Genomic DNA, 25,174 nt, shown 5'->3' with positions numbered 1-25,174 from the left:
AGGAATTCAACTGCCGCAGATTTTCAATGTATGTAGGCGCTTCTGTGTGAATGGGAGACAGTCTCTCGGTGTGTGCGTGCATATGAGTGCATATATATATATATATATATATATATGTGGCTGCGTGTTTATGTTTCTCTGTATGGCTGTGTGTTTATGTATATCTAAATAGCTGTGTATGTCTATCTGTATGACTGTGTGTTTATGTGTATCTATATAGATATGCGTGTATATCTGTATGGCTGTGTGTTTATGTATATCTAAATAGCTGTGTATGTCTATCTGTATGGCTGTGTGTTTATGTATATCTATATAGATGCGTGTGTATATCTGTATGGATGTGTGTTTATGTGCATCTATATAGATATGTGTGTGTATATCTGTATGGCTATGTGTTTATGTATATCTAAATAGCTGTGTATGTATATCTGCATGGCTGTGTGTTTATGTGTATCTATATAGATATGTGTGTGTATATCTGTATGGCTATGTGTTTATGTGTATCTATATAGATGTGTGTGTATATCTGTATGGCTGTGTGTTTATGTATATCTAAATAGCTGTGTATGTATATCTGTATGGCTGTGTGTTTATGTGTATCTATATAGATATGTGTTTCTATATCTGTATGGCTGTGTGTTTATGTGTATCTATATAGATATGTGTGTATATCTGTATGGCTGTGTGTTTATGTATATCTAAATAGCTGTGTATGTATATCTGTATAGCTGTGTGTTTATGTGTATCTATATAGATATGTGTGTATATATCTGTATGGCTGTGTGTTTATGCATATCTAAATAGCTGTGTATGTATATCTGTATGGCTGTGTGTTTATGTATATCTATATAGATGTGTGTGTATATCTGTATGGCTGTGTGTTTATGTATATCTAAATAGCTGTGTATGTATATCTGTATGGCTGTGTGTTTATGTATATCTAAATAGATATGTGTGTATATATCTGTATGGCTGTGTGTTTATGCATATCTAAATAGCTGTGTATGTATATCTGTATGGCTGTGTGTTTATGTATATCTATATAGATGTGTGTGTATATCTGTATGGCTGTGTGTTTATGTATATCTAAATAGCTGTGTATGTATATCTGTATGGCTGTGTGTTTATGTATATCTATATAGATATGTGTGTATATATCTGTATGGCTGTGTGTTTATGCATATCTAAATAGCTGTGTATGTATATCTGTATGGCTGTGTGTTTATGTATATCTATATAGATGTGTGTGTATATCTGTATGGCTGTGTGTTTATGCATATCTAAATAGCTGTGTATGTATATCTGTATGGCTGTGTGTTTATGTATATCTATATAGATGTGTGTGTATATCTGTATGGCTGTGTGTTTATGTATATCTAAATAGCTGTGTATGTATATCTGTATGGCTGTGTGTTTATGTGTATCTATATAGATATGTGTGTGTATATCTGTATGGCTGTGTGTTTATGCATATCTAAATAGCTGTGTATGTATATCTGTATGGCTGTGTGTTTATGTATATCTATATAGATGTGTGTGTATATCTGTATGGCTGTGTGTTTATGTATATCTAAATAGCTGTGTGTGTATATCTGTATGGCTGTGTGTTTATGTGCATCTATATAGATGTGTGTATATATCTGTATGGCTGTGTGTTTATGTGTATCTATATAGATATGTGTGTGTATATCTGTATGGCTGTGTGTTTATGTGTATCTATAAAGATATGTGTGTGTATATCAGTATGGCTGTGTGTTTATGTGTATCTAAATAGCTGTGTGTGTATATCTGTATGGCTGTGTGTTTATGTGTATCTATATAGATGTGTGTGTATGTCTGTATGGATGTGTGTTTGTGTATACCTGCATATTACTGTGTGTGTATATCTGCGTGGTTGCGTGTGTATATCTGTATGGCTCTGTGTTTATGTGTATCTATATAGATGTGTGTGTATGTCTGTATGGATGTGTGTTTGTGTATACCTGCATATTACTGTGTGTGTATATCTGCGTGGTTGCGTGTGTATATCTGTATGGCTCTGTGTTTATGTAGATCTGTATGGCTGTATGTGTGTGTGTGTGTGTGTGAGAGAGAGAGTCTGTTAGTGTGGCTGTGTGTTGGTCTATGTGAATGTGTGTTAAAGACCCTAACCCTAACCCTTTTGAGATTCATGTTATATTTAGGTAACGTGCCAAATTTGGTTTGTATATTTGGTAAGTTTATAATGAGCAGGCACCCACAGAGTGAGAGAGCGAAGGAGGAGAAATAAGACAAACGGAGAAAGAGAGTTTCGGGGCAGTTGGCGAGTTATGCAAAGACTCGCTGGTACACACACACGCATAGACACACACACAGAGGCACACACAGACTCGTTTACAGACACATCATTCATTCAGGGATGCACGGATACGCATGCACTGTTAGGAGCTCCTGTGATGCAGTGGTAGCGCCCCTACCTCTAAGCCAGGAGACCTGGGCTCGCTGCAGAGCTGTGTAATAACATTCCTGTGAACAGGCTGATGGGGAAAATCCCTACACACAGACAGGCACACTCTGTGACACACAGATGGAGATCTCTGTCATGATTCCACCCTTTACTGTCATCCACATTCTCCTCAATTCGCAGAGGGACCATCAGTTTGAAATAGGCATTCGCTCACAACTGAATGTTGAATTCGACAGAGGAATACTGAGCATTTCCACGGGTTTACTGCTATAGCCACCCAACAATCACTTGCATTTATATAGCGCTCCGATGTAGAAGGCGATCTGAAGGCGCTTCTTAGGAGGGATTACCGAACGGGGTTTGACGTTAAGCCACATCAGCAGGCATCAGAATCAGCTGCCAAAAAGCTTTATGAAAGAGATAAGATTTTCTTTGGAGGGTCTGTGACAAGAGAGAAAGAGACAGAGGAGGGGATTCCAGGAAATAGCTACAGTCTCAATGGTGTGCCATCCCACATATCAGTGATAGAGTGAGTGAGAGAAAGAGAGATGGATGGGAGCGGAGAGATGAAAGGGTGAGCTGACTGGGGTAACAAATCGGAGGTGTGTGACAGAAATTAAACCTTAACATGTGGACTGAACCGGGCTTCCAGACACATCACAGCTTACTGAAACTGTTGTGTATATTCGGAAAAGCACAATAAAGTCTAGTTTGGATAGACTGAGTTCTGTAGGAGTTCTGTTCTTTGTGTTTCATTGTGTAATTTTGTGAATAAATTTCGGTCTGTTTTAAAATCTGGTAGGCGACCTAGCTAGCTTACTCAGAGTAATTCTCACTGTACACTTACCGAAACAAATTGCAAGGTTATAGTCTGGGGCTGCTGGCTTGGGAATGTTTTGAGTGGTCTGGCTTCATCCACAACAGACTGGGGGTTCTTTGTGGGATTTTAAACAGCGAGCGGTAGGTGCTAGTGTCTATATTTTGCGTGTTGGTTTGATTGGGTGGACAAGGCTTTGGCTCTTTCAACCGCTGAACGTTTTCTGGATGTGGATGCAGTGACTTTGGGAGTTTTGCAAAAAGTGATCAAGACCAAGCTGCAGGGATTAGCAGAAGAGCTGGAATTGGAACTGCCTGCTTCGGTGAGGAAAGGAGAGGTAATTACAGCAGTAGCTCAGCGTTTAAACTTGCTGGAGAAACCATCAGAATAAGATGGCAAGAATTCAATTGCAAATGAAGCAGCTTGAATTTAAGGCTAGAGATAAGGAAAGGGCAGCAGAACTGAAACAGTTTGAGTTATGATTAAAAGCAGAAGAGAAAGAAAAAGAGAGAGCTTTTGAACTTCAAAAACTGACACTTAAAAAGGGAAGTCAGCTTAAAAGGCTGGAGATAAAGGCTGAGGGTAACCTTAGTGAGGAAGTAATGCAGACCCTTGTGGAAGAGCAGAGAGTTAAAACAGCAAGGTTAGCAGCTGAAGGGGCTGATGATTATGAGCTGGTCCACAAAACTCGGTTTGGTTTCCAGAATCAATTTCAGTCCATGAGGGATAGAAATTGGGACAAAGAGAAACCCTCACATGGAAAGGGAAAGGTAGATCTCAGTGAAGATCATCAGGATAACTTGCCACAGGGTAAAAAAGAAACCCTTGATGGTTGATTAAGGAGGAAATGCCAGATCTGCTTAAAAAATAGTCATAGAGTCATAGAGGTGTACAGCATGGAACCAACCCATCCAGACCGACCAGATATCCCAACCCAATCTAGTCCCACCTGCCAGCACCCAGCCCATATCCCTCCAAACCCTTACTATTTATATAACCATCCAAATGCCTCTTAAATGTTGCAATTGTACCAGCCTCCACCACTTCCATACCTGCAAGGGTAGAGTTTATTCACATAGGCCAGGAGTAGCAGGTAAAGAAGTTACAATATTAAGGGACACAGGATCCTCTCAGTCTGTAATGCTGAAGGATGAGGAGATATGTACTCCAGAGGGACTTATGCCAGAAATGGTACTGGTGTCAGGAATTCATGGTGAAACAAGTGCTCAATTATGCAAAGTGAGGCTAGAGAGTCCACAGAAGAATGGAGAATTTGTGGTCAGAGTATTGGGCAAACCCTCAGCTCCAGGAATAAAATTTGTCCTTGTAAATGATATAGCTGATTCCCCAGTAGGCACATTGCCTAATCTAGTTGAAAAGCCAGTATAGACACAAGCTACTGCAGACATGAAGAATGTTTTTCCAGGAATTTTCACTGATTGTGTGATCACAAGTTGATGCAGGAAGGATCAAAAGACACAGATAAGGCACGCATGACATAGTGTTATCCGAGACCTTTTTTGATCAGATAAGTGGCACAGAGAAGGAGCAAACTGGTAAACATTCAAGCATCTTTAGCTTTGCTAAGCTGATTGAATTACAGCAGAAAGATGAGAACTTAAAACAGTTATATCAAAAGAAATTTACAGAGAAAGAAAGTGTGTTATTAACAAATGATGTCTTAATGAGAAAATGGAGACCATCACACATTCAAACAGATGAGAAATGGGCAGAGATTCATCAAATTGTTTTGTCAATAGGGTATAGAAAGGAGGTGCTGCGAGTGGTGCAAACCATTCAAGCAGGTTATGGATATATTGGGAATAAAGCAATTTAAATTTAATGTGTACCATTCGGAATTGCAGGGAGTGCTAGAGAGATGGCATCAAACACTAAAGACCTTGTTGAGGGCTTATGGTCATCATTAGATTAGACTTAGATTCCCCACAGTGTGGAAACAGGCCCTTTGGTCCAACAAGTCCACACCGACCCTCTGAAGAGTAACCCACCCAGATCCATTTCCCTCTGAATGATGTACCTAACACCATGGGCAATTTAGCACGGCCAATTCACCCAACCTGCACATCTTTCAACTGTGGGAGGAAACTGGAGCACCTGGAGGAAACCCACACAGACACGGGGAGAATGTGCAAACTCCACACAGACAGTTGCCCGAGGCTGGAATTGAACCTGGGACTCAGGTGCTGTGAGGCAGCCATGCTAACCACTGAGCTACCGTGTCACCCACTAGTACAATCCAAAGCACAGATGATTGGGATAAGGGAGTTGCATTTGTACTTTTTGCAATCAGAGAGGCAACGAATGAATTGACCAAATTTAGTACTTTTAAATTAATTTTTGGGCATGAAGTAAGAGGACTGTTAAAATTGATAAAGGAGAAATTAATAAGACAGAATTCAGAGAGCACCCATTTGGACTATGTGTCAAATTTTAGAGAATGATTAAATAGAGCTGGAGAGTTGGCGAGCATGCAATAAAACAGGAAGAGGAGAAGAAATCACAAATTCACAATTTTGCAATTGGGAATAAGGTATTGGTGTTACTTCCAGTAACAGGTGAACCTTTAATAGCAAGGTTTAGTGGACCATATCAAATGGAGATGAAATTGAATGAGGTGCACTACTTGATAAGGACTCAAGACAGGAAGAAATCTCACAGAGTGTGTCATGTGAATATGCTCAATAGGTATTTGATAGGGAAGGAAAGCAAGAGGAGATTATGTTAATGGTTACAGCACAGAAGAAAGAACCAAGTTGAGAGGATTCTGAATGGGACATTCCTCAAATCAAATTGTACAATGAAGAAGTTGTCAAAAATTGGGATAAATTATTGAGTTACCTTTCACAAAATGACCTGAAAGAGTTACTACTATCATATGGGGAGATATGCAGAAATAGACTGGGAGGTACTAACCTAATTGTGCGTGATGTAGATATAGGAGATGCCATTCTAATTAAGCAACATCCTTTTAGGCATAACCCTCTAAAGTTGGCACAGGTTCTGAAGGAGGTAGAGCGCATGCTCCAAGATGGCATAATCGAAATGAGTTACAGTGACTGGAGCTCACCCATAGTCATGGTGCCAAAGCCAACTGGTACCCAATGGTTACGTGTGGACTATCGCAAAGTCAATCCCGTTACAAAGACCGATACATATACAATTCCACAATTGGAGGACTGTGTCAAAAAAGTAACTTACATTTCTAAGTTGGACTTGCTCAGAGGATACTGACACGTGCCTCTGTCAGAGAGAGCCAAGGCAATTTCAGACTTTGTAACGCCAAATGGACTATATCATCTCAAAGCCATGCTATTCGGTATGAAAAATGCTCCAGCCACATATCAGTGACTGACTAGTAAGGTCATTGCTGGTTTACCCAACTGTATGGTATATATGGATGACCCGGTGATTTTTAGTCACTCATGGAAGGAATATTTACAGCATTTATCGGACTTGTTTAATCGACTTTGGAAGGCAGGTTTGGTGGTAAACCTAGCTAAAAGTGAATTTTCCATAGCCCAAATCCACATAAAAAGCAGTACCACAGTTCTTGCGATGAGTGGATTTTGCTGAAAGTTTGTGCCGAACTTTAGCAGTGAGGCTGCTCCATTCACTGAATTGTTAAAAAAGGGCAAGAAGTTTCAGTGGACAGCAGACTGTCAAAAGATATTTGACAGCCTAAAAACTGTGTTAACTACTGCCCCAGTATTAGCCACATTGGTTACATGAAGCCTTTCAAGGTGGCTATCGATGTCAGTGATGTGGGTGTCAGTGTGGTGCTCCTGCAGGAGGATGATGAGGGAATAGAAAGACCCATCGGGTATCTTTCCAGGAAGTTGTACATTCATCAGCAGAAATATACAACGGTTGAGAAAGAGACTTTAAACTTGGTGTTTGCATTACAACATTTCAGTATTTATATTACAGCATTTATCAGACTTGTTCGATTGACTTCAGAAGGCAGGCCTGGTGCAGGAGGGAGGGCTTCAGATACTTAAACTGTTGAGATGCTTTCTGGGGAAAGTGGGCCCTGAAGGATGGGTTGGACCTGAGCTGGAGGGGCACAAATGTCCTGAGTGGCAGATTTGCACAAGTGGTTCAGGAAGGTTTAAACTAGTTTGACGGTGGGGATGGGGGTGGGGGGGCGGTAGATGGGTTGGGAAGGTGGGAACCAGAGCTACAAATCTGAGTGGGGGGATAGTTGTAGTTGAGGCACTACCTGTAGTTGTAGTTGAGGGATGTAGTGAATCTATCGGGAAGGTTTATCATGTGATGGAACAAAGGAATTGGTTAAAGTGTGTCTGCTTTAATGCAAGGAGTCTCAGAAATAAGAGTGATGAACTTGGAGCATGGATCAGTCCTTGGGACTATGATGTTGTGGCCATAACGGAGACGTGGGTTTCATAGGGGCAGGAATGGTTGCTCGATGTTCCAGGGATTAAAACATTTAAAAAGAACGGGGGGAAGAGGAGGGGGTGTAGCATTGCTAATCAGAGAGTGCATCACAGCTACAGAAACAAAGGTTGTTAGATTAGATTAGATTACATTACAGTGTGGAAACAGGCCCTTCGGCACAACAAGTCCACACCGACCCGCCGAAGCGCAACCCACCCATACCCCTACATTTACCCCTTACCTAACACTGCGGGCAATTTAGCATGGCCAATTCACCTAACCTGCACATCTTTGGACTGTGGGAGGAAACTGGAGCACCCGGAGGAAACCCACGCAGACACGGGGAGAACATCCAAACTCCACACAGTCAGTCGCCTGAGGCGGGAATTGAACCCGGGTCTCCGGCGCTGTGAGGCAGCAGTGCTAACCACTGAGCCACCGTGCCGCCCACTTGTGGAAGGTTTATCTACTGAGTCAGTATGGATGGAAGTTAGGAGCAGCAAGGGAGCAGCCACCTCATTGGGGGTCTTCTACAGACCACCTAATAGCAGTAGAGAGATTGAAGATCTCATAGGCGGTAGATTTTGGAAAAGTGCAGGTGTGGCAGGGTTATTGTTATGGTCGACTTCAACTTTCCCAATATCGACTGGAACCTCATTAGTGCAGATGGTTTGGATGGTGCCGTTTTTGTCAGGTGTGTTCAGGAGGGTTTCCTTACTCAGTACGTGGACAGACCGACGAGGGGAGAGGCCATTTTGGATTTGGTGTTCGGCAATGAGCCAGGACAGGTGTCAGATCTCACGGTGGGAGAACACGTTGGTAACAGTAACCACAGCTGCCTCACATTTACCATAGCCTTGGAGAGGGAAAGGAACAGTTACCGAGGGAAGATATTTATTTGTGGAAAAGGAAATTGCTATCAGACAGAAGTTAGGAGGTACAGATTGGGAGCAATTGGTCCACAGAAAGGGCACAGCAGACATGTGGAGACTGTTTAAGAAGCAGTTGTTGTGAGTGATGCATAAATGTGTTCCTCTGAGACAGGTAAGAAGGGGTCGGTTTAAGGAACCTTGGATGACAGGAACAGAGGAACTTCTCATCAAATGGAAGAAGGGAGCTTACATAAGGTGGAGGAAGTAAGGATCTAGCACAGCGTTAGAGGATTACAGGCTTGCTAGAAAGGAGCTCAGAAATGGACTGTGGAGAGCCAGGAAGGGGCATGAAAAAGGCTTGGCAAGAGGATTAGGGAGAACCCAAAGGCATGAGAAATAAGAGAACGATTAGGGAGAAGGTAGGGCCAATCAGGTATAGTTCAGGGAACTTGTGTGTGGAGTCTGAGCAGATAGGGGAAGCCCTAAATGAGTTTTATGCCTCAGTTTTCATGAAGGAAAGGGACCTTGTTGTGAATGCGAATGTTGATGAGCTGGGGAACAGGCATGAACAGATCAAATTTGATGAAGTTGATGTGCTGGAAATTTTGGAAAACATTAAGATTGATAAGTCCCCAGGGCCAGACCAGATTTATCCCAGGCTGCTCTGGGAAGTGAGAAAAGAGGTTGCTAAGCTGCTGGCGAAGATCTTTGCTTCTTCACTCTCCACGGGAGTCGTACCGGAGGATTGGAAGGAGGCGAATGTTGTTCCACTTTTCAAGAAGGGTAATAGGGAAATCCCTGGCAATTAGAGACCAGTCAGTCTTATGTCTGTGGTCAGCAAGGTTTTGGAAAGAATTCTGAGGGATAGGATTTATGACTATTTGGAAAAACATAGTGTGATTAAAGGCAGTCAGCAAGGCTTCGTGAGGGGAAGGTCATGCCTCACACATCTTATTGAGTTCTTTGAGGAGGTGATGAGACAGGTTGACGCAGGTCAAGCAGTGGATGTGGTGTATATAGACTTCAGCAAGGCATTTGATAAGGTTCCCCATGGTAGGCCCATTCATAAAGTCAGGAAGTATGGGATACAGGGAGATTTGGCTATCTGGATTCAGAATTGGCTGGCTGACAGAAGGCAGAGAGTGGTTGTAGATGGAAATTATTCTGCCTGGAGGTCAGTGGTGAGTGGGGTCCCACAGGGCTCTGTTCTTGTGCCTCTGCTCTTTGTAGGTTTTATAAGTGACTTGGATGAGGAGGTTGAGGGGTGGGTTAGTAAATTTGCAAATGACACAAAGGTTGGAGGTACCATTGATAGTATCGATGGCTATTGCAGGCTACAATGCGACATAGACAGGATGCAGAACTGGGCTGAGAAATGCAGATGCAGTTCAACCTGGATAAATGTGAAGTGATTTTGGAAGGTTATACTCAAATGCTGAATATAGGATTAAAGACAGGATTCTTAGCAGTGTGGAGGAACAGAGGGATCTGAGTGTGTAAGTACATAGATCCCTCAAAGTTGCCACCCAAGTGGATAGGGTTGTTAAGAAAGCATATAGTGTTTTGGCTTTCATTAATAGGGGGATCAGGTTTAAGAGCCACAAGATTTTGCTACTGCTCTACAAGTCCATGGTGAGGCCACACTTGGAATATTGTGTCCGGTTCTGGTCGCCCTACTATAGGAAAGATACAGAGGCTTTGGAGAGGGTGCAAAGAAGGTTTACCAGGATGCTGCCTGGATTGGAGGGCTTGCCTTATGAAGAGAGGTTGAATAAGCTCGGACTTTTCTTTCTGGAGAGAAGGAGGAAGAGAGGAGACCTGATTGAGGTATACAAGATAATGAGAGGAATAGATAGAGTCAATAGCCAGAGATTTTTCCCCAGGGCAGGATTGACTGGTATGAGGAGTCATAGTTTGAAGATATTAGGAGGAAGGTATAAAGGAGATGTCAGAGGTAGGTTCTTTACGCAGAGAGTTGTGAATGCATGGAATGTGTTGCCAGCGGTGGGTGGTGGAAGCAGAGTCATTGGGGACATTTAAGCGACTGCTGGACATGCACATGGATAGCAGTGTGTTGACAGGAGTGTAGGTTAGGTTAGGTTATTTTACTTTAGATTAGGATTAATCCTCAGCACAACATCGTGGGCCAAAGGTCATGTTCTGTGCTGTACTTTTCTTTGATCTATGTTCTATTACCAGCAATGCATCTGAGACAATCGTACACACTGATCATAACCCATTGACGGTTGAGGAAACATTTAAGGACAAAAATGCCAGCCTGTTTAGATGGAGCTTGTTGATGCAGCCGTTCAGTTTGACAATTGTGCAGGTGGCAGGTCCCAAAAACATGATTCCCAATGTGTTGTTGAGACTCAAATGAGATACGGAGGTGATTGGAGGTGGGTGTGCCACAGCCTGAATTTGCATGGGCTTGTGTGTGTTTGTATGTGAGAGGTGTAGTTAGTAAGTTTGCAGATGACACCAATCCAAAATTGGAGGTGTAGTGGACAGCGAAAAGGGTTACCTCAGATTACAACAGGATCTTGATCAGATGGGCCAATGGGTTGAGAAGTGGCAGATGGAGTTCAATTCATATAAATGCGAGGTGCTGCATTTTGGGAAAGCAAATCTTAGCAGGACGTATACACTTAATGGTAAGGTCCTAGGGAGTGTTGCTGAACAAAGAGACCTTGGAGTGCAGGTTCATAGCTCCTTGAAAGTGGAGTCGCAGGTAGATAGGATAGTGAAGAAGGCGTTTGGTATGCTTTCCTTTATTGGTCAGAGTATTGAGTACAGGAGTTGGAAGGTCATGTTGCGGCTGTACAGGACATTGATTAGGCCACTGTTGGAATATTGTGTGCAATTCTGGTCTCCTATCGGAAAGATGTTGTGGAACTTGAAAGAGTTCAGAGAAGATTTACAAGGATGTTGCCAGGGTTGGAGGATCTGAGCTACAGGGAGAGGCTGAACAGGCTGGGGCTGTTTTCCCTGGAGCAGAGGCTGAGGGGTGACCTTATAGAAGTTTATAAAATCACGAGGGGCATGGACAGGATAAATAGACAAAGTCTTTTCCCTGGGGTGGGGGAGTCCAAAACTAGAGGGCACAGGTTTAGGGTGAGAGGGGAACGATTGAAAAGAGACCTAAGGAGCAACCTTTTCATGCAGAGGGTGGTATGGGTATGGAATGAGCTGCCAGAGGAAGTGGCCTGGCCAGTACAATTGCAACATTTAAAAGGCATTTGGATGGGTATATGAATAGGAAGGGTTTGGAGGGATACGGGCCAGGTGCTGGCAGGTGGGACTAGATTGGATTGGGATATCTGGTCGGCCAGGGCGGGTTGGACTGAAGGGTCTGTTTCCATGCTGTACGTCCCTGTGACTCTATGTGTATAGTTAGTATAGTGTATATGTGTGTTTGGACTACTAACTGGGTTTTTGAAGGTTTTAAAAATGAAGCCATCTTTTGGTCTTCATAGTTCATTTTTTTAAAGGTAGAGGTGTCACAAAGCAGGTTTATGTTTTCTAAAAGCTGTTCCTTTTCTCAAGGATACTGTGTCCTTGGTTTATCCAGAGGGATAATATTCCACTCTCGGTGCCGATTAGACTGGTTTGGTGCTGAGATTAAAGGGTATTGAGAGGCCGTTTGTTTATCTGCAAACAGATGAGACTTCAGGCCAAAGTGGTCATACTTGAGAAGTGACCTGTATAATCAAAGGAAAGTGGTCAGCTCTCTGGCTGAGCAGTTTAGTTCAGCCGAGATTTTGTTGGGAGTTTAACAGTGAGCTGCGTGGAAACTCTCTCTCTCCTTCTGTTCTTCGAACTTCAACCCGTAAGCATCTGTTCCATTTATATTGGTTTTTAAGGGCGTTTGCTTATTGGGACTGTTGTGTAAATTTGGAACAGCATAATGAAGTCTAGTTTGGATAGACTGAGTTCTGTAGGGGTTCTTTATTCAGTTTTTTTGTGTTTCATTGTGTAATTTTGTGAATAAATTTCTGTCTGCTTTAAAACCTGGTAGTTAACCTAGCTAACTTATTCCGGGTAATTTTCACTGTACACTTACCGAAGCAAAGTGCAACGTTACGGTCTGGGCTGCCTGCTTAGGCATGTTATGGGTGGTCTGGCCTGGTCAGTCGGTCGCAACCAACTCACTCGCTCACTCACTCACTCACTCACTCTTTCTTTCTATCTGTCTGTCTATCTGTCTGTCTGTCTATCTATCTGTTTATCTATCTATCTATCTATCTGTCTATCTATCTGTCTATCCATCTCCCTCTCTATTTATCTTTCTATCGATCTACGTCTCTATCTCGATCTTTCTAGATCTATCTATCCATCTATCTGTCTGCCTGCCTATCTATCTATCTATCTATCTATCTATCTATCTATCTATCTATCTATCTATCTATCTATCTATCTATCTATCTATCTATCTATCTATCTATCTATCTATCTATCTATCTATCTATCTATCTATCTATCTATCTATCTATCTATCTATCTATCTATCTATCTATCCAACTCCCTCTCTATCTATCTTTCTATCGATCTACGTCTCTATCTCGATCTTTCTACATCTACCTATCTATCTATCTACCTATATCTGTCTATCTCTATCTTTCTACATCTATCTACCTCTATCTCTCTATCTTTCTGTCAATCCATATCTCTCTGTATCTTTTTCTCTATCTATCTATATCTTGTTATCTCTCAATTGCTACATCTCTCTTTCTCTATCTATCTATCTAAATATCTATATATCTACCTCTCTAACAGTGATGGTCAAGTTACAGTTGATGAAATCAAACAAGGTCTAGATTTAGAATTGGGAGCGTAGTTCGTCCCAGTAAACACACACACACACACACACAGTGGAGAAACATGCAGCCAGGGTCTGACACTCCCACGGATACAGATATCAGAATCTGAACAACACATTGGTTTTTGGTTTTAGTTCATAGATTAGCTTTTCTAATTTTACGATCTTTTGTTTATAGGGAATTAAAAGCAAGGCTTTTTATAAAAGTGCAATTATTAACAAATGTGGTTTTCAAGAATCAACTGTGTGTGTTTGTGTGAGTGAGGGTATGTGTGTGTGTGTCAGGGTGTGTGTGAGTGAGTGAAAGTATATGTGAGTGAGTGTGTGTGCGTGTGAGTGTGTGCGTGTGAGAGTGTATGTTAGCAAGGATATATATGTGAGCGAGGGTGCATATGAGTATCTGTGAGTAAGAGTGTGCATATATGAAAGTGTACGTGAATGACAGTGTGTGTATATGTGTGGTGTGTATGAGAGTGTATGTGAGCGAGGATGTATATGTGGGTGAGTGTGTTCAAGTGAGAGTGAGGATGTATATGTGTAAGTGTGACAGCATGCATGTGTGTGAGAGTGTGTATCTGTGTGTGAGTGAGAGTGTGTGTGAATTAGACTTTATGTGAATGAGTATGTGATAGTAGGAGTGTATGTGAGTCAGAGCCTGTGTCTGTGTGTATGTAAGTGAGGACATGTATGTAAGTGAGGACATGTATGTGAGTGAGGATGTATATGTGAATGAGAGTGTGTGTGTGTGCGAGAGCATCTATATATATGTGTGTGTGAGTGCGTGTGAGAATACATGTGTATGTGAGTGACTGTGTATGTGTGAGAGGGTGTATGTGAGTGAGAGTGAGGATGTGTATAAATGTGAGAACATGAATGTGTGTAAGAATGTGTGTATGTGTCTGTGTGAGTGAGTGTGTGTCTGAGTGTGCATGTGTGAAAGTGTGAGTGAGAGTGTATGTGTGAGTGTATGTGTGAATGAATGCAAGACTATGTGAGAGTGAGATTGAGAGTGAGTGTGCAGGAGCGAGGGTGTGTGTAGTTGTGAGTGTGTGAGTGGGAGTGTATGCGATTGAATGTGTGTGTTTGTATGTGTGATAGTATGTGTGTGATGTGTGAGAGAGAGGGCATGTATGGCTGTGAGTTGCATGTGAGTGAGAGTGTATGTGACTGAACGTGTGCATGTGTATGTGTGAGAGTATGTGGATGAGAGTATGTATGTGAGTGTGTGCAAGAGTGAGAGTGTGTGTATGTGTGACAGTATATGTGAATGTGTTTGTGAGAGCGAAGGGTGTGTGAGTGAGAGTTTGTGTGTGAAAATGAGGGTGTGTGTGTGTGTGAGAGTGAGAGTGTATGTGAGCAAGGCAGTGTGTGTCAGACTGGCTGTGTGTGTGTGAGTATGTGTGAGAGTATATATGACTTGAGAGTGTAGGTGAGTGTGTGAATGTGAGAGAATGAGAATGTGTGAGTGAGCAACTGTGTGTGAGAGTCTGAGTGTTAGAGTTTGTCAAAGACTGTGCATGAGAGTATGTGTGAGAATGTGTGAGACTGTGCATGAGAGTATGTGTGAGAATGTGTGAGACTGTGCATGAGAGTATGTGTGAGAATGTGTGAGACAGAGTGTGTGAGCGAAAGTGTGGCAATATTGTGAGACTGTGCGGATAGTTTACCCTCCGATACCCATTGACTCCAGGTTTGCCAGGGCTCCTTGATACCACTCTCAGTCAACTGCAGCCTTGATGTCAAGGGCTGGCACGCTCTCCTTACCTCTGGAATTCTGCTCTTTTGTCCAGGTCCGAACCAAGGGTTATAATGAGGTCAGGAGCTGAGTGGCCCTGGTGGAAGCAAAACTGGCTTCTGTACACATTCTCACAAACCCAGATCCTCACACACATGTTTGAGAATGAAAGGGTAACAGTGAGTGTGTGTACGCATGTGAAAGCTTATGAGAGAGTGTGCGTGTTTGTGAGGGAGAGGGATTTGTTTGATTCATTTGTGGGACTTGGGTGTCGCTGGCTGGCCAGCATTGATAGCCCATCCCTATTTGCCCTTGAGGAGGTGGGGATGAGGCTGCCTTCTTGAATCGCTGCTGTCCACTTGCTGTTCCAAGGTCAATGCCAGGTGGTCCGTCCAGTTTAATTTCTTTGTTGGGACTTCCCTAGTGATTGATACAACTGAGTGGCTTTCTAGGCCATTTCAGAGGGCAGTTGAGAGTCAGCCACACTGGCTGTGGGTCTGGAGTCACCTATTGGTCAGACCAGGTAAAGATGGTCGTTTCCTTCCCAAAAGTACATGAGTGAACCAGATGGATTTTTGCCGACAATTGACAGTGGTTTCAATGTCATCAGTTGACTCTTAATTCTCGGTTTTTTAAATTGAATTCAAATTCCATCATCTGCTGTGGCTGGATTCAAACCCAGGTCCCCCAGAACATTATGCTGCATTTCTGAATTAATAGTAGAGTGATAATGCCACTAGGCTACCCCCTCTCCTTCTGTGAGATAGTATGAGTGTGAGTGTGTGTGTGAAAGAGAGAGAGTGATTGTGAGTGTGTGTGTGTGAAAGAGAGGGAGTGTGTGAGTGTGAGAGTGTGTGTGTGTGAAAGAGAGAGAGAGTGAGTGTGAGAGTGAGTGTGAGTATGAGAGTGTGAGTGAAAGAGTGAGAGTGTGTGTGCATTTTTTCAAAGTCACCTCTATTTTAATGTTAAAGGTTCAACTGAATGAAATCTGGGACAGGTCTCCTACCCCTACATGGGCTTAAAAAGAGAGAGAGAGAGAGATAGAGAGAGTTGGGGTGGATTGAGGTGATGATGGTGAAATATGGGGAGAGAGGGAAATGTTTCTACAGAGATGTTGGGGCAGCCCATGGCCAGAGGTGACACAAAATCACTGCTGATGGGGTTGGCATAAAAATTGGCAGAGAAAAGTTTTAGTGGTATCGACAGAAATGGTTTGCTTAGATCAGCATTAATCATAAGTTAGGACAATGGTAGCTTTGAGGATAAGGTAAATCCAAGGAAACAAGGTCTAGGAGGAATGAAGAATTTTACAAATTAAAATACAAGATTTGCACAAACGCAGAGCTACAGATGCCTGTGAGAGGGACAATATGACATAATGATATCTGGGAGCAGACATCCCAAGGCTTGTACTTTAGTAAGATTTGAAATAAAAGTACAATCCCACAATAATTAAAAATCTTTAGGTAACTAAATATTGACACATTAGAAATGCAATCTACTCCTAACAATAAGGAATGTGTCTGAATTCCTTGAAATAAAGGACTCTAGATAATGGCGAGGACTCCCATCCTGTCAGCAAGAGGCAACTCAGTGACAAATAGGGAAAACAGATAACTTCTAAAGGGCACCGGTCTGACTTTGAGAAAGTAAACAATGGCAGCTTCACAACCAAAATAAGCAAACTCAAATAATACTGATGGAGACAGCTCAAACAAATTCGTACATCGAAGGACCAAGTTAAGGAAGACAGAGACAGATGGTAAGGTAAAAGGGGGAACAAGAATATTTGTTAAACCTTAATTGTTCAGACAAGCTTATTGAGCTGTGAAAGTGTTTGAGTTTCAGTCTTATTAATGGAATTTGAATAGAGTCATACAGCATGGAAACAGACCCTTCAGTTCAATTCGTCTCTGCCGACCAGGTATCCTAACCTAATCTAGCCCCATTACCCAGCACTTGGCCCATATCCCTCCAAACCCTTCCTATTCATATACCCATCCAAATGCCTTTTAAATGTTGCAATTGTACCAGCCTCCACCACATCCTCTGGCAGCTCATTCCATACACATACCATCCTCTGCTTGAAAAGTTGCCCCTTAGGTCTCTTTTATATCTTTCCCCTCTCACCCTAAACCTATGCCCTCTAGTTCTGGACTGCCCCACTCTAGGGAAAAGACTTTGTCTATTTATCCTATCCATGCTCCTCATGATTTTATAAACCTCTATAAGGTCACCCCTCAGCCTCCGGCGCTCCAGGGAAAACAGCCCCAGCCTGTTCAGCCTCTCCCTGTAGCTCAGATCCTCCAACCCTGGCAGCATCCTTGTAAATCTTTTCTGAAACCCTTCAAGTCTCACAATATGTTTCCGATAGGAAGGAGACCAATATTCCAACAGTGGCCTAACCAATATTCTGTACAGCTGCAACATGACCTCCCAACCCCTGTAGTCAATGCACTGACCAATAAAGGAAAGCATACCAAACGCCTTCTTCACTATCCTATCTACCTGCGACTCTACTTTCAAGGAGCTATGAACCTGCACTCCAAGGTCTCTTTGTTCAGCAATACTCCCTAGGACCTTACCATTAAGTATATAAGTCCTGCCCAAATTTGCTTTTCCAAAATGTAGAACCTCAAATTTACCTAAATTAAACTCCATCTGCTACTCCTCAGCCCATTAGTCCATCTGATTAAGATCCCATTGTAACTGAGATAATCTCTTCACTGTCCACTCCACCTCTAATTTTGGTGTCACCTGCAAACTTACTAACAATTCCTCCTAGAGTCATAGAGTCCTACAGGAGGGAGATAGGCCCTTTGGCCTAAACTAGCCCATGCCGACCAAAATGTCCATCCACGCTAACCCCATTTCCCTGCACTTAGCCCATCCCCTCCTGATCCTTTCCTATCCATGTATTTGTCCGAGTGCCTTTTAAATGTTGTTAATGGACCCACCTCAACCACTTCCATTAGCAGCTCATTCCATATGCGTACCACCCTCTGTGTAAAAATGTTGCCCCTCAGATTCCCTTTTATTCTTTCCCCTCTAATCTTAAACTGTTGCCCTCTAATCCTCAATTCCCTAACCCTGGGAAAAAGACTGAGTACATTCACCCAATCCATGCCTCTCATAGCTATATACACCTCTACAAGACTCCCCTCTCAGTCTCCTATGCTCTAAAGATAAAAGTCCTAGCTTGTCCAACCTCTCCCTATAACTCAGACCCTTGAGTCCTGGTAACATCCTTGTAAATTTCTTCTGCAGTCTTTCCAGTTTAATAACATCCTTCCAGTAACAAGGTGACCAAAACTGAACACAATACTCCAAGTGCGGCCTCACCAACATCCCGTTCAACTGCAACATAACCTCCCAACTTCTCGACTCGGTGCCCTGACTGATCAGGACCTGGAGATTTACCTATTTTCATACATTCTAATACATCCAACACCACCTCTTACTGTGATATGGATTGTCCCCAAGATAACACCACTAACTTTCCCAAGTTCTCAATACTTCAAATCTATATCCACGGTAAACACAGAGAAGAAATATTCGTTGAAGACCTCGCCCATCTCCCGCGGTTCTACACATACATGTCCACTTTGGTCCTTAAGGGGCCCTATTCTCTCTCTCGTTATTCATTTTCCTTTAATATACTTAGATAACCTCTTTGGATTCACCCCAATCTTCTCAGCCAATGCTATCACGTGCCCCCTTTTCACCCTCCTGATTTCCTTCTTCAGTAAACTCCTGTGTCCCCTGTATACCTCCAGGGATTCCCTTGATCCCAGCTGCCCGTACCTGAGTCACCCCTCCTCCTTTTTTCTGGTCAAAGCCTCAATATCTCTTGCGATCCAGGGTTCCCTACTCCTGCCAACCTTGTCCTTCACCCTCACAGGAACATATAGACCTTGTACTCTCGCTATCTCACTTTTAAGGGCTTCCCACTTGCCGGAGGTCCCTTTGTCTACAAACTAACTACTCCCCCTGCAAGCTCCTGTCTAATTCCATCAAAATTCACCTTGCCCCAGTTTAAAACCTGAACCTGTCCCTCTCCATAACTATTTTAAAATTAATAGAACTATACTCACTATATTCACATCCAAATCATTTATATAAATGACAAAAAGTCGACATTCTGCGGTAAGTGTTCACAGTTAGAGGAGCTTGGGCTTAGGGTTTATGAGCTGGCAGCTGAGCTGTAGACACTGTAATGTCTCAAGGAGGAGAAGGTCTGTTGAGTGTTTTGCACCAGGAGGCAGTTACACTGCTCAACACACGGTATTCTAATTTGCTCATCAGTAAGAGATAGATGCATATGACTACACGTGAGGCAGGTAAATGGACCCAGAGAGTAGGAACCTCAGCCATTGCAATTGCCCAACAGGCTTGAGGTATTGTCAACTTGTCTGGCTGAGAGTAAGGACTGCAGGTTAACTGACCATGACACGCTAATAAAGGAAACCATTTAGGAGTGGGGAGGAAGCAGCTATGTATTGGAACTAGGGGACAGCATAATTGTTACTGTTCCATTCAGCAATGAATGTGAGTCCAGACACTGTATCCCCTGCCAACTGCCAAGGGTCAGGATATCACTCAGGGCTAGAAATTAATTTACAATGCAGGGTAAGGATCTAGGTGTTATGGTCATTTCGGTACCAGAAACATAGGCAAGACAAGGGAAGGGGTGCTGCAGATTCAGCAGGAGGAGCTAGGCACCAGGTTAAGCAGCAGAATCTCAAAGTGATTAATCTCTACATCATGACTTAATCCACAGGCATATTGGCAAAGGGCAAATCCGAGGGAAGTGAATGCATAACTCATACATGGAAAAACTGGTTCCAGTTCATGGGGCACTGGCATCAATGCCACAGAAAAATGGATCTGTACTGTTAGAACAGTCTGCCCTGGGTAGTATTTGGACTGGTGGTAAACCATATTAAACCATAAGACCAGAAGATACAGGAGAAGAATTATGTCATTCAGCCTACCAAGTCTACTTTGCCATTCAATCATGGCTGATAGGTTTCTCAACCCTATTCTCTTGCTGTCTCCACATAACCCTTGATGCCCTTACTAATCAAGGCCTCAATGACTTGGCCTCCACAGCCCTCTGCAATATTGCGTTCCACAGATTCCCCACTCTTTGGCTGAAGAAATTCCTCCTCATCTCAGTTATAAAGGGCCATCCCTTCACTCTGAGGCTGTGCCCTTGGGTCCTAGTCTCTCCCAGTTGAAACATTTTCCCAATGTCCACTCCATCCAGGCCTCTTAATATTCTGTAAGTTTCAGTCAGATTCCCACCACCAGCCCCCAACCCTCTAAGCTTCATCAAACATACATCCAGACTCAACCACTCTTCAATATGACAAGCACTTCATCCCTGGGATCATTGTTGTGAACCTCCTTGGACCCTCCCTAACACCAACACATCCTTCCTTTGATATCCGCGATTCTTCAACTCTACCCACACAGCTTCTACAGTTTCTGACTCTATATCTGTGAGACTCACAACATTACACCTTCATTCCTGATGAAGGGCTTTTGCCCGAACCGTCGATTTTCCTGCTCCTCGGATGCTGCCTGACCTGCTGCGCTTTTCCAGCACCACTCTAATCTTGACTCTAATCTCCAGCATCTGCAGTCCTCACTTTCACCTACAACATTGAATCTGTCAATTTCAATTTCAAGTTACAAGCTCATTTACCTTGTTTCCTAGACCACGTGCACTCTAAATAAAACACCCTCAGTCCTGCATTGACTGGTCCCCCCTTCTCATAGTTATCTTCTTATCTGTTGTGCTTGAAGTTATGTTTCCGATTCTTTCCATACTCTCTGTCCTCTCACTTGTTCTGGACTTTGTTGAGCCATCCCTTCGTCCCTTTAACTAGTTTAAAGTCCTTGTAACCTCAATTTGCAGTGGTTAGCGCTGCAGCCTCACAGCACCGGATTCGAATCCAGGTGACAGTCTGTGTGGAGTTTGCACTTTCTCCCCCTGTCTTCGTGGGTTTCCTCCAGGTGTCTCCGGTTTCCTCCCACAGTCCAAATTTGTGCAGGTCCAAAGTGGATTGGCCATTGCTAAATTGCCCACAGTGTTAGGTGCATTAGTCTGAGGGAAATGGTTCTGGGTGGGTTACTCTTCAGAGGGTCGGTGTGGACTTGTTGGGCCAAAGGGCCTGTTTCCACACTGAAGGTAATCCAATCTAATCTAATTAAAAACAAACATTTGCTACAGATATGATCACAATGAACCACAACTAGGTTGACCAGCTTCCAGAACATGCAATTACAACACATTGCCTGGCCCCAGCATCTCTGTTTTGTTTCCTTAGTTCTTAATATTGTACAAAAAATTCCTAATTTTTTTAGTTTGTAATCTGTAAATATTTGTCCTAATTACATTCAATCTGAAACTAACCTATAATAGATAATAATCAAATTAGCAGCTATTACCAAACAATGAATTTACGGTTTTCCTGAGATGTCACTCTTTCATGATGGAGCTCTAACCCTGGAGCTTCAGTTTATTCTGTTAAAAAAAACTTTACAAATTATAAGCAAGTAAAATACACCTTTCTGCCTCTGCACTAAATTTCAATGTTGCCTCTAAAATCCTCAACTATTTATTCACTTGGGCTGTGCCTCATTCTGGATGTGACCTCTCCCTCTCAACTGATCAAGCACTTCCAATAGCCCCATTCTTAAATCAAGTTGAACTGAATGGATATGACTCAAGGCTTCCAAAGCAATCAACACTTTCCGATGTCCTATTCAGAATCCAGGTGACAGACCGTTATATCTCTCAGGCAGGCAAAAGTGGGTACTGCAGATGCTGGAGATTAGAGTCAACATGAGAATGGTGCTGGAAAAGCACAGCAGTCAGGTAGCATCCAAGGAGCAGGAAAAATGACGTTTCGGGCAAAAGCCCTTCATCAGGAATCCTGATGAAGGGCTTTTGCTCGAAACGTCAATTTTCCTGCTCCTCGGATGCTGCCTGACCTGCTGTGCTTTTCCAGCACCATTCTCATCTTGACTTGTTATATTGCTCAGACAGCTGATTCAGTGACCTTAATACCCTTTTTAACTAGTCCACTGAATTTTAAACTTCTAAAATGACGAAAGAAAATAAATATTTCCTAGTTCTATTTCCCACACTGCCTCCAAAATCCCCAAACTATAACCTTACTCAGGCCATGTGTCACTCCTGTCCAAGTGTGCAAAGCTTACTGATCTTACCCTGTCAAAAACTTTCTGGAAATCCAAATCGATCATGTCTACTGACTCTCCTTTGTCTAACTTGCTCATTAAAAGATCATAAGTTCATAAGATATAGGAGCAGAATTAGGCCATTCGGCCCATCGAGTCCGCTCCGCCATTCGATCATGGCTGTGATGCTCCTCATCCCCATTTTCCTGCCTTCCCCCGTATCCCTTCAGCCCATCACCAATTAAAAATCTGTCTAACTCCTCCCTAAATTTACTCACTGTCCCAGCATCCACCGCACTTTGGGGATAGTGAATTCCACAGATTCACAACCCTCTGGGAGGAGGAGTTTCTCCTCAACTCTGTTTTACATTTGCTGCCCCTTACCCTAAGACTATGACCTCTCACCCTAGAATGCCCCACACCAAGAAGCATCCGCTCCATGTCTATTTTATCCACACCTTTTTATTATCTTGAATACCTCAGTTTGATCTCCCCTCATTCTTCTCAATTCCAGCCAGTATAGGCCCAAACTGTTCACTTTGGTATGCATTTAGTATGCATTTTGGTACAACAATCAATGGTAGGGCCTTGGATAGTGTTGTAGAACAGAGGGACCCAGGCCTGAAGTTTGTGTCACATCTCGACAGGGCGGTTAAAAAGGCATTTGGCACTTGCTCAGTCCTTTGAGTATAGGAGCTGGGAAGTCATGTCGAGGTTGTACAGGACACTGGTAAGGCCTCTTCTGCAGTACTGTGTCCAGTTCTGGTCGCCTGGTTATAGGAAGGATATTATTAAGTTGGAGAGGGTTCAGATGAGATTTACCAGAATGTTGCCGGGTATGGAAGGTTTGAGTTATAAAGAAAGGGTGGATAGGCTGGGACTTCTTTCACTGGAGAATAAGAGTTGACAGGCGACCTGGTAGAAGTTTATAAAATCATGAGAGGTGCAGATAGAGTTAGTGCATTTTCCCTAGGATGGAGGATTTCAAGACACATTTTTAAGGTGAGAGGAGAGAGATTTACAAAAGACTTGAGGGCAACTTTTTCTTACACAGTTGGTGGTTCACATGTGGAATGAACGTCCAGAGGAAGTGGTGGATGTGGGTACGATTACAATATTTAAAATATATTTGGATGGATATATGAATAGGAAAGGTTGGGAGGGCTATGGGCCAGGAGTGGGTGGGTGGGACTAATTTAGTTTGGGATTATGTTTGGTGTGGACTGGTTGGACTGAAGGGTCTGTTTTCATGCTGTATGACCCTATGCCTTTTAAACATTGTAACTGTACCAGCATCCACCACTTCCTCTGGCAACTCATTCAACAAACTTGTGAAGTGTTTTGAGACGTTTCACTGTGTTAAACATGCTATAAAAAATCAAGTTGTTGTTGAGGCAGATAGTCTCCACCGAGCCAAGTGCCCCGAAGAGGATAAGGAAGAGAGAGACAAATGTTGACAACTGCACAGTCAATATTTCAATAGATTCATAAAGTTTTCATCCTGCCAGCATCTCAAAGGAGCCCTCTTGTGGCCTAGGCTGTGCACAGCAAATCTGTCTCATTCCATTTCTCCAACAGGGAGATGCTTCATGCGTTAAATTTTAATAACCATTTCTCTGTGGATTTACGAGCAGGAAGACATCTCCATCTTGAGATTGTCAACCACACTCTTACATGTTTCCAAGTCCTGGTGAGTTAAAGAGCGCCGAGGGCTGATTCATAATTAATTAAAATATTTTATGAATAACTTTATGTAAAAGAATTGCGACACACAAATGTGCTGTTGATTTCGAGGTGTTTGAGATCACAGTTACTTCGTAAAGGCACTCAGCAACTGGGAGCAATTTTCTGATACCTTATTGAGTTTGCTAAGAATCATAGAAGCATAGAATTTTACAGAAGGAGCTCATTCAACCGATCATATCTACATTGGCTCCTGAAAGGGCTACCCAGCTAGTCCCACTCTCCAGCCCTATCTCTGTAGCCCATTAACTTCAGCCCTTTCAAATATATATCCAGCTCTCTTTTGGAACCTCCAATGTAATCCACCTCCACCACCCTCCTAGGCAGCACATTCCAAATCCTAACAACCCTCTGACTGAAGAGGTTTCACCTCATCTCACTCCTAGTTCTCTTGCTGACAATCTTGAAACTGTGAGCCCTAGTTACTGACAAGAAACAGCAGTTCCAATATGATACATTAGTAAATTAGTTTGCAGCCAGCCGACAGGTGAGAATGTGCTGTTTTAGAATGGTCCAGTCTTCTTCCGTGATGCTGTGCGATCTTTGTGTTATTAAAGATGACGTTGCCGTAGCTTTACTCTCTCGCATTAGAGAAGAGATGATGTGGTAGCTGATCTTTAGGGTCACCTCAACTTGGGAGAGGTTGAGAAGGAGAATCCTTCTCTGTCGCCTCAGTATTTGTTGGCCCCTAGGGCTGATCTAGGGAAACTCCTGGTCTTCCTCCAAAATGGTAGTACCTTGACACCTGCTCTTGCTCACACGCCCCTCTTGGCCAATGACTGCAGGCAGCTACTTATGATGTCATTGTCCCCCTGCCCACCTTCATCTGAAAGTTAAGTTTTTGCTTCATCTAAGAACTTATTTTCCCAAACATAAATTTCATAGTAGGATAGCATGACGTATAATAATTATTTTGTTTATGTCAGAAGAAGACAAGCAGAGGATTGGTTAGCTCAGCTGGCTGGACAGCTGGTTTTCTATGCAGAATGATATCCACAACATGGGCTCAATTCCCACACCAGCTGAGGTTAATGTGAAGAATTCTCCTTCGCAACCTCTCCCCTTGATTGTGGCATATTGACCCTCACGTTAAACATCCACCAGTCAGCTTATTCTA

Source organism: Chiloscyllium plagiosum, unplaced genomic scaffold (assembly GCF_037043375.1).
Source record: "Chiloscyllium plagiosum isolate Xiang-an unplaced genomic scaffold, Cpla_swu_hap1 HiC_scaffold_1, whole genome shotgun sequence".
Classification (NCBI taxonomy): Eukaryota; Metazoa; Chordata; class Chondrichthyes; order Orectolobiformes; family Hemiscylliidae; genus Chiloscyllium; species Chiloscyllium plagiosum.
This window is presented reverse-complemented; position numbering follows the sequence as displayed.